At 46.9% G+C, this 17,742-nt stretch overlaps 1 pseudogene; it reads left to right on the forward strand.

Moving 5' to 3' along the window:
• Positions 1-8,391: 8,391 nt before the first annotated feature.
• Positions 8,392-17,306, forward strand: LOC124696420 (annotated as a pseudogene).
• The last annotated feature ends 436 nt before the right edge of the window (positions 17,307-17,742 follow it).

Here is a 17,742-nt window from a genome sequence, read left to right on the forward strand (position 1 = left end):
TTGACGGGAACAGTGTTGCTTCCAGTCCTCGGGCCAGTGTTGGTGTTGTTGTTGTTCCCATTGTTGCTGTTGCTGTTGGGGTTGTTGTTGTGGTGGTGGCTGTTGTTGTTGTTGTTGTTGTTGTTGTTGTTGTTGTTGTTGTTGTTGTTGTTGCCTCCGGGCTTCGGGGGTCCTCCGTTGTTGTTGGTGTAGTTGGGGCGATTATTCTGGGCAGGAGGCTTGTTGTATCTTGGGGTGAATCCTCCAGAGGAGTTATTGCGGTACTTCTGGGTATGGTGGGGTCCATTTTGGTTCATCATCCTTCGCTTGCGGTTCTCATTGGCCTGATGCAGCTTTCCTTCCATCTGTATGGCTGAGTCCACGAGGGCTTCGAGGTCAGCGAACGGAATGTTCACTAACACAGCTTGCATCTCGTCATGCGAGTCCGTTCAGAAATCTTTCCTTCCTCTTCTCGTTGGTGTCGGTCTCATCCGGGGCGTACCTTGACAGAGTGAGAAACCTGTCGCGGTATTCCACCACGGACATTCTTCCTTGCTTGAGTTCACGGAACTCGTCTCTCATATTCTTGATCAGTCCTTGTGGCACATGGTACTTGCTAAACTTCAGCTTGAAGTCTTCCCAGGTCATCATCTGTCCCGCATTCATTGCACGGGCACTTGTCCACCGAGGCTCGGCAGGTCCCGACAGGTAGTGGGTGGCGAACAGTACTTTTTCTGCGGCTTCAACTCCCGCAACTTCAAGGTTGTTCTCCATGGTCTGGAGCCAGTCATCAGCATCAAGGGGCTCTTCAGTCTTGTTGAATACCGGAGGGTTGGTGTGCTGAAAGTTCTTCAGTTTTGATCCAGGGTGGTCGTGGTTTCCGTGGCCTTGATTGTTCTGAGCTATCTGTTGCAGTGCAGCAATGTTTGCTTGGCGTTCAGCTCTCTCGACTTCTCGGTCTGCCATCATCGTCTGCAGCAGTTGCATCATGGCATCTTGGGTGGTGTTGCGGGTTGGTGGGGCCATCTGAACATTGAGGTAGCTGATAAGATAAGAGGGAAATTTCTAGGGTTTGTTTTGTTAAAATTTAAGAAGTTCATAAATTGAAAACTTGAGTAGTGTTGCGGGGGTAAAAACCAACAACACTTTTTCATTCATACCAAACATCACATATTACAAAGCTAACACACCGTTGGTTTGAAGAACCATTCATTCGTTCTACGATACAAGGGGGTCCTGATACAACTCACACCTACTCAAGTGCTGGGGTGATACTACTCTCCAGGGTGGAATTCTTCGTCTTCACGGGTAATGTGCTTGGCGAGAGGCGAGGGCGTTGTCCAAATCCCTGCGGGTTTTGTACCGCCTCGAAGTCCCGAGGTGCTTCATAGGGGTTCATCTTTGGTTGTGGTGGGGGCATGGTCATCGGTCTTCCCATGGAGTCATGTCTTGGGTAGTAGATGAAACGAGTGTTCTTGATCTCGTCCTCATTTTGTCCGTACAGACGGAAAATTGCTACTTGCATAGCTCTGACTAGTCCTTCCTTCCAAGTGTTTCCCGTTACAGAAAACCAGATGGTTTCCCATACCGGGGCATCAAGCTTCCTTCGTAGATCAGTAGAAACGTCCCACCGAGGTGGTTCTCCGGAGTGGTTTTTGAGGGGTATTCCGAAGAATTCGGGATACGGGTGGCCTAGGTATTCCACTAGTTGCTTCAAATCTTTTCGAACGTTAGGTCTCCTCCGCGACCAAGCTGATAGAACTCCCATTGGTACTCCATCTGTGAGCAATGAGGATGAGTAAGTTAATGAAGTGATCAAGTGTGCAAAGTTTTAGGTACAATTACAAAGAAAAGTAGAGCATGGATTTATTCTTTTGAAGATATCTTAAGGTAAGGGTGAGAATAAGTTTTCAGAAATATTCACTTTCTTTGTTTTGGAAACTAAGTTTTTCGGACGTCCATTCTAACTAGGGTCTCCTAAGGTCAAACAATGGCTCTGATACCAACTTGTCAACACCCGGATTTTTAAGTCCAGATTCCTATTATGCCATACATCGCAATCCCAGGAATATTGTTGTTGCGAGACATAATAGTTGAATATCATAGAGTCATCATTTATTACAACACATAATCGTCTTACAAAGGTAGATCACATGATCCAATATTACAATAGTAGTTGATCTATCGATCAACGAACATCACAAATAGCGGAAGCGAAGTAGTAGTGGCTATCTAATCCACGAGGCCAACGCTTGACGTCGGGAGCGGTCCTAGTTGTCGTAGACGTCCTGCTGTCCATCTTCCTCGTACTCGCTCGTTCACCTTCATAGTCCGGCCATTTGAATAGCCGGGGACAAAGCCATGAGTACTTTTAAAGTACTCGCAAACTAATACTAGTGTAAGCACTATCAACTATAGTAAGGGGATATTAAGCTCTAGGTTTATTTGCATAAAGCCAAGTTTATTTCATAAACATTTAGAAAAGACTCTTCATTTGCTAAACTAACTCAAGTGGGAACATTAGTGTCATTCCCACAACTCTGTTGTGATTCAATTCAAAGTCACCATTCACCTTTTAAATTCAAGTACCAAGTCATATGTCACATTTTTGAAAAGATCCTGATGACGGAACAAGTATGGCCTTTCCAACCGTCCATAACCGTGGACACGGCTATTCGAATAGTTCTACACTCGCAGAGGTCGTACACTTGTGCCACAATATTTGCAATAATCCGTCAGGGTTAACTGGCCCTGATTTATCATACTCCGTATGCGGACTACCAACCATAACCTTTCACTTACATACTCTAGTATAGGCACCTCTCCCCATGAGCTTGGCCTCCCGGTGAAAACCGCAGTCAACCCGGGAACTGCACAGGGCTTGGGCCGGACATTCACCTCATTCCACGTCATATCGCATCGTTTTGTTTGTTGTGGAGGCAGCTTTTTGGCCTAACCCCGATGACGCTTGTTTAGAGGGAACCCATACTAAAGCACATAAATTTCTAGTTAAGCCCTTACCCATATTGGGTATTGTGGGGGTACTTTCAAAATTGGAATGGTATCGCATCCGAACCCAACCATCAGTTTTGTAAAATTCACCAAGTCATTCACAAGTCATATTCACCTTCAAAATCTTTCAATAGAATGAATCATCATTCCAAGGTTTTCAAAGTCATTTCATTTCACAAGTTCCCATCTAGAGTAATCAATTTTATTTATTTAGCAATAGCAACTAGTCATGAGGGGTGCTAACTAGCTTTTCTTGCTCTAGGCTAACTTTGATGCTCTTGTTCTACTCTATATCTAAACCAAGTGAATCATGAATCAAAAAGTAAACTTTGATAAACAAAATTTAGAAAAGCTTGTAAAGTAAAAACTTGGGATCGGAGCATTAAGCATAAAGTAAAAATAATGGTGCCTTGCTCTTGTAGAGCTTTGCACAAGGGAGCCTTGCAAGAGTGTTAGCTTGCAAGAATATTAGCTTGCATTAGTCTAGCTTGCATTGGTAATAGCTTGCCTTGAGTGGTGATGTGATCAAAGTTTTCTTCTTCCTCCTCTTGGTAGAATACCTCCTCCTCTTGGTAGTCTCCGGTACTAGCGTCTAAAAACGAATACGAGGATACAATCACCAAACAACACTTAAGTAAACTTAGTTAGCCTTAATGGCCCACCCAAATGATCTAGCATCACTATTTAACATTTATCCAAAAATTATTCTAGGGTTTCCTTATTTAATATTAGGAAAATAATTTCCTCTCATTACAGATTGGAATTAGGGTTTCTCTTTGGTTTGGGAGAAATAATTTCCTCTCATTGAATTCTTCTTAAGATTTAATCTTCTCAAATAACCAGGGATGATCCCATGTTGACCAAGGTCAACACTTCACACTTAGTATTTGAGAAAAGTGATTTAAATGAGATTCATCATCTCATGTGATTTAAATAACTAGTGCAATTTAAATACTATGTTGATTTAAATTCTACAAGTGAGCAAGTATGAGCCTAAGCATTTAAAGGTCAACACATTACTCCATATCACTGGTGAGAATGATTTAAATGAGGTGCTACACCTCATGGGTTTAAATTCCTAAAATTTGAAATAGTTTGAATGGGCTAGTATTGACTACATAGCCAATATTTTGATTCTAGCCCATGATCATGTACAGAACATATATCATATTTTTACATAGTAAATTAGAGTTTGTTAAATGTGAATTATTGCAATTGGATTCACTTCAAAATTCAAATTGGTTGATTTTTAAGATTTATTTGAATACTGAAAAGTATCTGTTTTGTTATTTTTACTATTCAAAAACTACACAAGGTATGAGTTTGAATCCAATGAGGTTAGTTAGAGCAATTCATAAGCTTTTCAGAACATTTGGATTTGCTAAATTTGAGTTTGTAGAATTTGAACTATTCAAGTTATAGGACAAACCAGTATTGAATTTAAACCACAAAAGAATTAAATGAATTTGAATTCTGGGCTTTAGGCGGGAAGGTAAACGGGCCAAACGGAGGAAAACAGCGCTGGGCTGGCCCGGTAACGCTTCAGCGCGCCGTGGGCCAACTGACAGGGTGGGGCCTGCGTGTCAGTCTCACTTTAACACCGAATCGGTACCTGGCAACGTCGACCGTCAGATTAGAACCCGATCGCACGGTTGTGGTTTGTCTTCTTCTCCGGCGAGAGGAGGGCGTGCTGGTGACGGCGGTTGGGGGTCGGGGGGCGCTGTAGGTCGCCGGCGGTCGAGGGAGAGGGTCGACGTGAGGTTGTCGAGGGTGTAGAGGCCCCTGGTACCGCGGCGAGGCTCGGGGTGGCTCCAGGCGAAGCAGATGATCTGCGAGGCTCCGGCGGGAACGAGCTGGCGATTGGAGCTGCTCCGGCGATGGCTGGTGAAATTGGATCGGTGGAGGAGGCTCGGTGAAGAGAGGGAAGTGGATGGTGTGCGAGAGAGAAGGAGCCGATCGTCTCCATTTATAGGGTTGAGAGGTGGCCGCGGGGTGCTCGGGAAGGGTCGATGACGACGAGGTCGTTCCGGACGCGAAGGGGCAAGCTAGGGGCGCATCTTGTAGGCGACGTCTAGGCGGTGCTAGCGCGCTTGATGGCGCGTCCAATGATGGTCCGTGGCGAGCCGGCGACGATGGTGTCCTTGCGGTACCGTGGCGGACGGTGCTGATCATGGCGGTGGCTACGGTGCAGGGGAGGTACAGGGGGTTTGTCCGGCGTGTAGAGGGCGCGAGAGGGTCGTGCGTGTGCGAGAGGAGAGAGCCAGGGAAGGACGAGGCTAACGGGCGACGAGGTGCACTCGGCGGGTCCAGGGCGTCGTCTGGGCGCGCTCACCGCGTGTCTGGCACGCCGTGGCGAGGTACTGGGCGCGTGCGTTCTGGCTTCTAGCGTGCGTCTCTTTGCCTAGGGATGGTACGAGCATGCTTAGGGGAGTGCAGGCAAGGCAGTAGACATGGTGAGGTGGGTTGGAGAGAGGTGGAGGGGAGGATCGGCATGAGGGTCGGCATGGTACTTGGCACGGCCAAAGGTGATCATGCCAGTGCTTTAATCGACCCTACCAGTACATGGCTTGATGCAGGAGGCTCAGAGGAGCAACAATGATGAAGATTAGAAAGGGGTTTAGGCTATGGTCCAATGGATAATTGGCTGTGTTGTGTTTCAGATTTGATGCCTGCCAGGTGTTCGATCATATGGCCGCATGAATTCAAATTTTGAATTTCGAAATTCTTTTTGGTGGATCTCAAACATATTAATTATAGGTTAGTTTAGTGGTGGTGGGGTTCATTTTGGAATTGATTTGCAACATTTCAAATTTGGCATCATCTTCATATTGATTCAAAGTCTCCTCTTGTCAAAATTCTACTGGTCAACCTGGTCAACTTTAGCACCAATGGTCAATATGAAAGTTGTAGACCTTGACATGGTCTTGGATGACTTGGCATTGTTTGACTAAGTTTAGTTTAATAATTGAGAAAACCAGAGGGGTTAAGTGAGGAACATTTTATAAAACTCACTTTTGACCATTATCACATGTATGAAGAAATCTTGATTTCCTTGTGTTTGATTCTTGATCCAAAGATGCATTTGTGTTAGTTTATCATATTTAAGTATTACACAAGCAAGAGATCAAGTAATGGTGGCCTTTGGTGAAGATTTGCTAAATTGGGTTATGTGTATGTGAGTTAAAATTGGAATTATCTCACCATTTGAATTCTCTCCATTTGATTTGACCTTTGTTGACTCTAATGTGGTTCTTATTAGTTTAGAAACATTTTAAGATCATTGAAACCAATTCAAATGGTCTTGTTCAAAGATTTGCAAATTTGACCTTAATACATAAGAGATGAGGTGTCACTTTTTACTAAACTTGTAAATGGTTGATCTTGCTTTACTTGGATATGGGTTAGGGTCAATTTAGTGTTATATTAGGTTGAGAGATGGTTTCACATCATTTAATCAAGGTTTAGAGTCATAGGTCAAGATTTAGTGAATTGGCTATGTGTCACATAGGCTTCTATGCATATGTTGCATTTTATTTGTAATTTGACTTGGTTTGACCCAATTGGTGTTGTTGAGTGTTGAAATGGTATATGGAGGTGATCAAACCATTCACCACAAGTTCTAGGGTAAATTTTCTTAAATTCCCATATTTGCTATTTTACTCTCATATGCCTCTATGGCATTTTTAGTTTCTTTTTATTTTCTTTGGTTTCAACTTGGAAATGATTTAAGAAGTACTATATAAGGTTTATGAAGCATTTCCAATCCTCTAACTAAAGTGGAAAAGTCTAGAGTAAAGATTTATAATTTTAGCCATAGGCGCATATGCTTTTTTCTTATTTAATTTCCTTTTATTTTATTTTAACTAAGATGGTGAAAAGAGGGGTGAGGTTTAGGGTTTAAGATCACTTCAAATACTAATAACAAGCAATCATGGCAATAACACAAGAATTAAGCAAGCTCACTATGTATCATACTCTATTTAATAAAAAGTTTTTGTTGGTTCCAAAATTTGGAACTAGTGCAATTCATTTGTTTTATTTTGAAATTCTTGGGATGTTACACAAGATCTTTTTAAAAAGTAATTACACATTTTACTTTACAATGTCTACACTCTTGCAGCTGTACTCTGATGTCCACTTGTTCTAGTTGTGCATGACAACGTTCCGTGACTGTACTGAGTGAATACAAAATGTTGCTCTTGACAATGTTCAGATGGCACCAGCCTTGTCCTGTAATAATAAACACATCTTAGCTTTCCGCAGGACAAATATTTATTTACCTCAGTGAATCATCCATACTCCCTCGAGAAAAAGAATAGCACAATGCAGAAAGCTTACCAGAACACACCATTTGTACACTTGTATCCGAAGTTCTGAAGTAGTCAGTGAAAAGCTGTATGTGCATCGTTGGACACTTGGACTCCATCAAAAATCTCCTGCTGTTGCTGCTATCTGGAAATGATCATTTTGGAATTGCCAGGTACGAAGGCTGGAGAAATGTTCAGATTAGTAGAAAGAGGCAGCCTGGAACCAAGAAATCTGCATGGCCCACGTTTGTGCTGTAAGTTCCACTTTGCAACAGCTCTACTCCTTGAGACAAGCAGTTTTGTCCTCTTTCAGTTTGACTCTATTGTGAACATCTAATAACCCATGAGAATCTATAATACTTTGTATAAAACCTACAACAAGGGGCTGTATGGATATCTGATTGGTGTCAAATAAAGAATCAGAGTCTGGAAGCAAGTTGGTTCATGAATTTTTTACACCACTAAAATTTTGGACACACATTAGCATGACAAAATTGACTTGGTTTGTGCTGGTCAATGACCATAAATATTAGTCTTTTGCGGGAGGGTCATAAATAGAGTTGAATTATTAAAATTTAATACGGAGTATTTATTTTAGATCAGACTGAATGAAGTAGTACTTTCATTTTGTAAAGAGATATATAGTAATAGGAGACCATTTCTTGAGCACAAAAATTAAGATTAAACTTATGAGGGCTGCATTTTTTTCGCCTTTCTGCATTGCCATTGGCACTTGAGTGCAGGCCATAGGAACTTTGAAGTAGCAACGGCACATAGTCCAATAATTGACTAGATGCTGCCACGTAGCAAAAACCATTCTTGGAATATGCCATTAGTGTATTCTCAGTTCCTTCAGCTTCATTCGGTCATGCCAGCAAAATGACGGACTGCAGACGTAGGCTTTTATTTCTTAATTTTATATTGATATTTTGGGGGGTATGTATGTATGCTGTGAAGTTGGTGGAGAGCTAAACAAGAGCCAATCACCTCTAGTTTGATCCATGTTGTATTAGGCTCCAAGATCAGAACAGTTTAGCGTGCCTAGGCCATGAAGGCAGGACTCACACCATTTTTTTTAAAGGCAGGACCCACACATTCTCTTTCCTCCACTGCTAATCTCTTGTCCCTCCGTCTCCTCATGGTGTGTATATAAGACACAGTGTGAAGCACACGAAGCAATGCAATCCTTATCATAGATAGCAACTAAAATGGAGACCATGTCTTATCCTTGTTCCCCTCTTCTCTCCTTTCCCACACATGAAGAGAGTAGCTTTTTCCCATGGTCTCCTCAAGTAGCTCTCCATGAGAATGCCACCATCCAGGTTGATCATTCCACTGACCAGCAACAGGACAATGAGTTCTTGGACACTATGGACCAAGATTATGTTGGCGGTTGGCATCATCAAGATGCTTCTGATGTTGGTGTGTTCCTCGATTGTGATGAGAGGATTCTGGGCCAAGAGAATGGCAACTTGGCGGCCATCCAAGAGGAGCTCATGGAGGAGAACAGTTTAACTGATCTCCTCCTCACCGGTGCAGAGGCGGTTGAGGCGGGGGATTCAGCACTTGCCTCGGCAGTGTTCTCAAGGCTTGATGGCCTTCTCCCTGGCATCCCTGATAATGCCTCTGCCAGCTCTTTTGACCGCCTGGCCGACCACTTTGCCCAAGGTCTGCGGTCCCGGATCTCCAGTGCAAGCGTCAGGTGCTCCCCGCCTGAGCCACTGCCATCTGATAGAATGTCAGCACAACAGATTATACAAGAGCTGTCGCCGTTCGCCAAGTTTGCACACTTCACTGCCAATCAGGCTATTCTGGACGCCACCAAGGGAGACACAGATGTGCACGTCATCGACCTGAACATTGGTGAGGGCATCCAGTGGCCATCATTCATGTCAGATCTTGCCCGTCATGGTGGCATATCATTCCACCTCACGGTGGTCACAACAGATGCTGACTACAGAGGCAACATTCACCATGAATCTGCAAGGAGGCTCTCGGAGTTCGCGCACTCCTTGAACCTTCCCTTCCAGTACAGCTCTTTCTGTATACACAGTGATGAAGACCTGCATGCCTTCTCCAAGAGCTGTAAAGGATCAGTAATATTCTCGTGTGACACAACAAGCATGCCTTACAAATCCATGAGCAAGTTACAGACACTCCTACCTGCCTGTGTTAAAATATTACGGCCTAAGTTAGTGGTCATCGTAGAAGAGGAGCTGGTTAGAATCGGAAAGGAGGCCTCTGTATGTACCGCCTCCTTTGTCGACTTCTTTTTCGAGGCATTGCACCATTTCACCACGGTGTTTGAGTCACTGGGTAGCTGTTTCGGTGGTGGTAACCAGGGGGTGTGCATGAGACTGGTGGAGAGGGAGATGGTGGGGCCACGGATACAGGACTTCGTGGGGCAGTATGGGTCTGTGACGGTTGAGGCCAGTACTCCTGGGGTTTTGGAAAGGTACGGGGCTTGTGAGCTGAGTGGTTGTAATGTTGCTCAGGCAAGGATGCTGGTTGGGTTGTTCAATAGGGGATTTGGGGTTGTGCTCGAGAAGGGTAGACTTGCGTTGTGCTGGAAGTCCAGGCCGTTGACCTCCGTGTCTGTTTGGGCTCCAATCTGAAAAGAAGAGGGCTTCTGATGTTCTTCTAAGTTTTTGTTGTAAGAGTTTGTAGTGATGAGTTTTGAGGAAAAAATATTTGGGTGGTCATCCAGCTTATGTGGTTTCTATCCCAGTTCTTATTTCTTGTTGTTCTTGTCAGCTTCTCATATACTCTTAAGCAAACTTACATAGAGTCCAGTAGACAGAAGACTAATGATTTTTTTTTCTTTCTTGTCGATCATATCAGATGTCTGGATTTTACTGCAAAAGTTCTCTAGATTTATCTTGATGTTTGTTTTCCTCTAATGAAACCAGGTGTCAACCTGTGCAAATAGAAAGACAGAGAGGCCGGCCGATGCAGAAGTTTCATGAAGACCATGGTGTCATTACTTTATTTGCAGCATCTAACATACTATTTTCCCCATCTGCACAAAATAGAGAAACATCAAAATAGCCTGAAAGTGACACCCTTGGAAACATAATAGTGGTTGGGCTATTGTATTTGCTCCATTTGTGGAGTTAGGATCAATTGGAGAATTCCTAAAGTTTACAAGCCACACAAATGTTTCTTGCTGTTATTTTTATGAAAAGGTAAAGTAAGAAAACTGGATTAAATAGTTGTATGGTGTAGGAGTGTTCACAGCCTGTTTGTTTCGGGGTATTTAATTCTGGGGAATGGGAATTAGAGGAGTAGGGGACTAAAACTCTCTTGTATGGTTGAGGGGAATGGGAGTTAATTAGAGAAGGGGCAAGGGAATTAAGGGCCCCAACTCCCACGTTTCTCATCCCTGGGGGAGGCCAGGTAATTACGCGGGGGAATGGGAATTGGCAAAACATAAACGCTCCATTTGTTCGTTCCTAACATCCCACGACTGGCAGCCTTTTATTTGTGGGCCCAAACACACAAAGAGCTATCTAATTCCCACTATGATTCTCACCACGGACCAAACAAAGGAATGGGAATAAAAATGAAATTCCCTTGTCTAAACTCTGGGCTAATTCCCTCCGATTAAGTCCTCTTCCCTTTCCCTTGTATTGCCAAACACGCTGTCAACTGTGAATGAAAGAGTCTATACTAATCGAGAGACAGAGAGAGCGAAACCATTTCGCTCTCCTCGCGTCGCCCCCCCCCCCCAGGCAACGGAGGAGGCGAACCCTATCCCGCCGCCGCTGCCGCCCCTCCCCTCCGTCCCCCCTTCCCCTCGTCGCCCCCAGAGACGTTGCCGGTGAAGGGGGCGGCGGGGATCTGAGCTCCTGGCCCCCCGCGCGGTTCCTGGCTGGGGGATCTCTGCGCCGGGTCGCTGTAGCCTAGGTGGGGTCGTCGGGCGTGGCGCGGCCGGAGGTGTGGGAGGCGTCTGGTGGCGGTGGCCTTCCTTCCTGGGTGGGGGCTCTACCACTCTGCGCTTGGTGTGGAGGCTTCCGGCGGCGGCCTCGTGAGGTGAGGCGGCGTCGACCGTGCGTCCGGTGGCGTCCACGGGTGCGGTGGCCCGGGGACGTAGCCGTGCGGACGACAGTTCTTCGGTGGGTGCAGGCTTTGCGCCGGCGGCTGCGGCCATCTCGCGCCAGATCTGGAAGGTCAGTTCCCTCGGTTTGGCTCTCTCCTCCCCGCAGGTCTCATCTTTTGGCGTCCTTGGATCCGGAGTAGACGCTGTGTGGGAGCTGGTGGGGCGCTTTGGGGCCGGAAGAAATTCTTGGTCTTTGACCACTGCGGCGGCGATGCCTTTGGTGCCGCTCACCTTCCTGGAGGCGCTGCCGAGGTCCCAAACCCCCCACCCCCACCTCCGTTCCGGGCGAATGCTCAAAATCCTTCGGATTGGACGGTGGCGGCGCCATGGGCGTCGTACCCTCCTTGGAGGCGCCGTGTGGGGGCGGTTGCTGCCGGTGAGTGAAGCCGGGCGTGGTGGGTTCTATGACTGTGCTGCTGCTCGAGGCGCTGGTCGTCTGCGCTTGGCTCCCCTGCATCCTTTGTGAGCTGTGTCTGCCTCTAGCTTTCCCTCCGTCTCGGTTGGTCCCTGTTCGTGATGGTGGCGGCTGTGGTGTGCTCGTCGCTGCGAGAAGGGCTTTGTGACGCATCCCTCTGTGTTGGTCTCCGGGTCGGTACAACCTCCTTGTTCAAGGGTGAGCAGCTCCTCGTTTGACGGTTCGGCCACCTCGATCTAGGGTGAGAGGGTAGGGACCCTCTTCGGCGAGGAAGGAGGTTGGTGCTCTACCTAAGTCACTGGAAGATGCTCACTTGGTGCTGGAGCATGGAGGTCTTCGTCTACCTCAAGCTGGGCTTGATTTTTATCTTCTTTGTGCTTGGGGTGTGCGTGGTGTTGTAAGCTGCTTGCAACATCCTTGTATCATCGGCCATATGGCTTTATTAATTTAAAGCTGGGCATTCGTGCCTTCTGTTTAAAAAAAAGTGTTTACTGTGTGAACTGCTTTCAGTCACAGTGTCATGTGTTTCTGGCAGACTGCAGCCTTAACCCCGTTATGTCACCTCTGAAATTCTGTCACTCTTTGCGAATTAACTTACATTTGATCATCTCTCCCAGAGAGTTAATTCTCATCTCAGGTCAGCATGAAGGTTCTAGTTTCTGCAGTCGCAGGCTATCTTGTCAGGTTTATCTCATTCCTGGCTCAAAGATACGGCATTCAAATTTGTATTACCACGAGATGATCTATCGAATTTGCAGTAAACTGCAAGGCAGTTTCAGGAAACTACGTATCTGCTGTTTATTTCAGTTTGGATGTGGATGAGGTGGCATGGAGAAACTTGTGATCATATTTGCAGAAGGTACCGGCTGCTGGAAGTAAAACTGTAGTAATATGCAGAGCAGAGCAAGTTGCTAGCTTAGGTACTGCTCACCTCAACCTATCAGTATGAAGAGTCTGTCTCACGAAGAGTACATGTACTACTTCAAGGCACTTGCCTTTGGAAGCATGGATCCTGATGAACATCTGAAACTAGCATCTCTTGCCATGCAACTAGCCACACTCCTACAGACAATTTCTTGGCGGAAACATGTTTGGCGATCTTGAGCCAAGAGAGGGCCAGGGAACCGCGGTGCACCCTTGGCCCAGGTTTACCTACGAGGTGGTGACCTGGTAGAACACGTTCTTCCTGGCATGGCAGAGAAGCCAAACAGGAAATCCTGGCATGGCATATTATCATAAGAGGGCTACTTCTCGAGCACTTGTCTTCCTTTGGCACACACCTGGAAGATCTTATTGGGCGAAAATTTCCTATCAATTTCGTCAATGTGTCCTTGATGGGTGGTCAAGCTAAAGGATACCTGGCATATAATTTTAGGGAGGATGGCCCTGTGCAAAGTGAGCTTCCAAAGGTGACATCACAAGAGCTACTGATGGGTGGTTATAATCCTGTTGAAGACAAGTTTGAGGTGTTGGTATGGAGATCTCGGATCCTGCCTTATTATTACTTATGAGAAGCAGAAGCAACGTCACGTTGTCAGCAAGAAAAATCCTCTGGCATTGAGAAAGCATCAGCATAAATGTTAATTTTATAAACAAAATTGCAGGAAGTAATTATACATGTCCCCATCCTTATAGTTTATGGTTACTTTTACCTTTCTTCTTACTGATATATATGTATGCGCGCTTTCAATGTTAGGTGGGGTATGTAAAGTGCAGTCAGTTCCTATTCCTAGTTTGACTCCTGTATGACATAGAAACCTCATGAAGGGAAACTACTTCACGCTTCTGACTAGATCAATTCAACTTAACCCAGTATGTGGTGATGACTAATTTGCTTCAGCCACACCAATTCAAGTAAGCCTTGCTTGGGAGTCAAGTAAACCTCTCTATATATGGAGAGGAGATGTATCAATTTAATCAAGCAAGAATTAAGAAGGAAATTCCTTCCCTCCTCTTGCCACCGACCGTGGGTAAGGCCCCCGGCCGGCCCTCTCGCGCCCTCGCAGCCCTCTCAAACCCTAGCAGCCACATACCACTTGGTATCAGCTTTCCCGGGTTCGATCATGTCCAGCCCTCCACCGAGTTCTTCCCACCCGCCGCCGCCGCAATCCGACGTTCCCGCCGTTCTCTCCCCGACGGAGATCACCGCAGCCCTCCGCGATCTCACCATTGCTGTCTAGGAGATCCGCCTCTTCCTGGCCGGTCCCTACGGGCCGCCGCCGACGGCGGCGCTGCTGCCGTGGCAGCCGACGCACCAGGCGGCCTCCGCCGCGATCGCCGGGCCGCTGCAGCCGACGCTGCTGCTGTCGTCGCCGCCACCCGACGCCGGGCTGCTGCAATCCCCGTTGCCACTGCCCACCATCTCCGGGCCGGGCCCTACCTCGGCGCCTCGGGCCCCTCTTCTCCAGCAGCCGGCTGCCTTCTTCCCCACCGGGACGCTGCAGCAGCAGCAGCAGCCGCCGCCACCAACGCCGCCGCTGCAGCTGCTGTCCTCACCGACGCTATCCCTGCCGTTCGGTGGGCAGCTGCAACAGCAGCAGCAGCTGCCGTCGCCACCAACACCGCAGCAGCGGCTGCTGCCACCACCGACGCCGTCCCTGCCTTTCGGCGGTGTGGGAGCGACCTTGGCCCCGGGCTCTACATCGACACCGCCTGCGATGCCCTTCCACCAGGTCTGTTTCCCTCCGTCGCCGTCACCGTCACCGCTTCCGGCTTGGATCGCTATTCGCCACATGTCAGCGGTGGCGCGCGGCCTCCTAGTGCGTCGGCGTGTGCGGGAGATGCGTGATCTGCAGCTGCAGTTCCTCCAAGTTGCGCTTCGTTGCGCAACGGACCTCGATCTCGTCCGCTGCGTCGGGGATCTTGGGCGTGCGGTTTCCCCCACGGTCGGCGGACATGCTGTTTTTCCCGCGGGCAGCGACCTCAAAGTCTACGCCATCGACAGTCATCCGACGGGGAGAAGGCATGGTGTCACCGACAGGAGCGCACCGCGTAGCACCACTGCATTCCGTCGCCGGCCGCCGCGCAGGCTCCTTTTGTCCCGCTGGTTTCCATGGGATCCAGGTGGCTGTACAGGTACACGTCCGACGGGTGGATGGTGTCCACTTTATGTTCAAGGGTCAACAATAAAGCGTCCCAGTCCATTTCAGGTTGAGAGTAATAAAACAAGCCGAGATGTAAAAGGCTCGTTTTTAGGTGTTAGGTTTGTGTTGCGTCGAGTCATGGTTTGTTTAGGTTGCAGCTCGAGGACGAGCTGCATGTCCAGGTGGGGTGTAGTGTTAGAGTACGTCATGGGCCTGGGCCCGTTAGTTTTATGGCTTGCTTAGGGTTCAAGTAAGCCTTGCTTGGGAGTCAAGTAAACCTCTCTATATATGGAGAGGAGATGTATCAATTTAATCAAGCAAGAATTAAGAAGGAAATCCCTTCCCTCTTGCCACCGGCCGTGGGCAAGGCCCCCGGCCGGCCCTCTCGCGCCCTCGCAGCCCTCTCTCTCCCTCCCAAACCCTAGCAGCCACATAACAACTGGGCTCCTGGCAGTTGTGTTTGTTGACTGAACTTGTAGCAACCTCCTATGTTGATTTCCTGGCTCCTGAGAAAGGCTCACAATATGCATACTCATCTCTGCAGCTGCAGGTGACAGGAGAAGGACCTCCAAAAGCTCAGGTGCCCACTTCCAGGCTCCGACCAGAGATCCACACCACTGTCGAGGGGGTGAAGCCGCAACAGACCACAAACCGTGAAATGGTCCTCCACCTCAAGGCAGAATTTAAATTACAAAAAAAATAAATTCTTCGTGGAGGAGTATTGGAAAGAGTCACCTCACTATGTTATTTTCTTTCGGTCGTTGTCATATATTTCTGGTAGCTTGTAGTCTTTGTTGACCTCATTTCCCATCTCTGAATTTTCACCTCTCTTTACAAACTGACTGGGGAGGGCAGAGCTCAGCTTGGCATGGAGGTTCTGATTTCAGCAGTCGCAAGTGATCTTGTAAGTCGGTTTTTGTCTTTCCTAGCACAAAAAATTGTCGCTCACACATGTGAGGAGGATGATCGTCGAAGGCTGGAACGAGTCTTGCTCAGGATGAACACTGTTGTTGACGAAGCAGAGGGGCGTGACATCACAAATCGAGGAATGCTCTTGCAGCTAAAGACACTGAGCGAGGGCGTTTACCTTGGGCACTATATGCTCGACAGGCTCAAGGTCCAATCCCTTGGACAAGAGAGCTTTGAAGGTGATGAGGTGAGTCATCAGAACCACTCCTTCACCGATTGTACTTTTAATACTGCCAAGCGCCTTCGTTTTGCTTCGATATTCAAGAACACACCAGTAGCATCTGGTACCGGAAGCACAATAAAGTTGAAAAGTGTTCTTGAAAGTTTAGAAGCCAAGATAGCAGATATGAGAGAGTTTGTCATCCTCCTCGGCAGCTGCCCTCGCCTAGTTCGCCAGCCATCTAGTACCTATATATACATGGATAAGTGTATGTTTGGTCGCCACATCGAGAAGGAGCAGCTCATCAATTTCTTGCTATGTGATGACAGTCATGACTGCATAAATATTAGCATCCTTCCGGTCATTGGCCCACACATTATTGGAAAGACAACTCTTGTGCGACATGCTTGCAAGGATGAGAGGGTGCAGGATCGTTTCTCCCACATGTTTTTCTTCAAAGGAGATGATCTACAGAATGGAGAATTTGCAGTGATGTGCAAGGCTGCCTCAGGGAAGTGCTTGTTTGTTGTTGATTTCAGTTTGTATGTGGATGAAGCAGGATGGACAAACTTCCAATCATATTTGCAGAAGTTGCCAGGTATTGTGTATAAAATTGTAGTGATAGGTAGAGCCGAGAAAATTGCAGAATTAGGGACTACTCAACCCATCAGGATGAAGTTTCTGTCTCAAGAAGAGTATTGGTACTACTTCAAGTCGATCGCCTTTGGAAGCATGGATCCGGATGAACACCCAAAACTGGCTTCTCTGGGCATGCAGCTGGCTACTGGCCTATATGGATCTTTTATTGCTGCAAATATAATCGGTGGGGTATTAAGAGCAAACCCTAATGCTAAATTTTGGTACAGCATATTACTGAGAGTAAGAGAAGCAGCACCGAAACACCACTCTTTCAGCGGACACACCAAGGACATTTTGGAGAGACATTTCCCTAAATTCACTAAATTGTCCTCGGTGGGTGGTCAGGTTCAAGGCTATCTGGTTTATGGTCTGAGGGAGGCTGTCCCTGGGCAAAGTGAGCTGCCAAAACTGTCATGGCAAGAACTACTAAGCGGCGTTGAAGCTCCCGATGAAGACAAGTTCGATGTGGTGGCATGGAGATCCCGGATTCCACCTTACAGCAACTACATAATTTCTTTTGAGAAACAGAAGCCACGCCGTAAAGCTGGCCGGATGAAACATCTGGCACGGAGGAAACATCAGCATACATGTTAATTTGGCAAACAGAAGTGAGAGGAATTATATCCCTACCTTTGTAGTTCAATAGGTCAATATTATTACTTTTATTCGTCAATTCTCTTTTAGATAATGGAAGATCTTCACTACCCCTATATATGTACTTTCCCTTGATAGTTTGGATATGTAAACTGTGCACAATCAATTTTTTGTATCTAGTCCTGGTATCTGGACCGTTCTGCGGCCTCTACATCAAAATGATATGCACGGCCTTTATTCTGTTTATTATTTAACGAGGACTGGCAAAACCCTTGCAACAAATGTACAAATCAAAGCTGTCAAACAAGGTGATAACGCACCACCACATTAACACAACGATAGGGGACAAGCAAGGCCTAATTCCCTGGCCACAACCAAACGTTGGCTCACCGGCCAAAACTAGAGAGTGCCTCATGTGCATGCTCCGGAAATCACATTGTCATCTCCTGCTGTGTGCAGAACGAAGCAAAGGTCATCGCCAGGCC

The sequence above is a fragment of the Lolium rigidum genome, chromosome 3 (genome assembly GCF_022539505.1).
Source record: "Lolium rigidum isolate FL_2022 chromosome 3, APGP_CSIRO_Lrig_0.1, whole genome shotgun sequence".
Classification (NCBI taxonomy): domain Eukaryota; kingdom Viridiplantae; phylum Streptophyta; class Magnoliopsida; order Poales; family Poaceae; genus Lolium; species Lolium rigidum.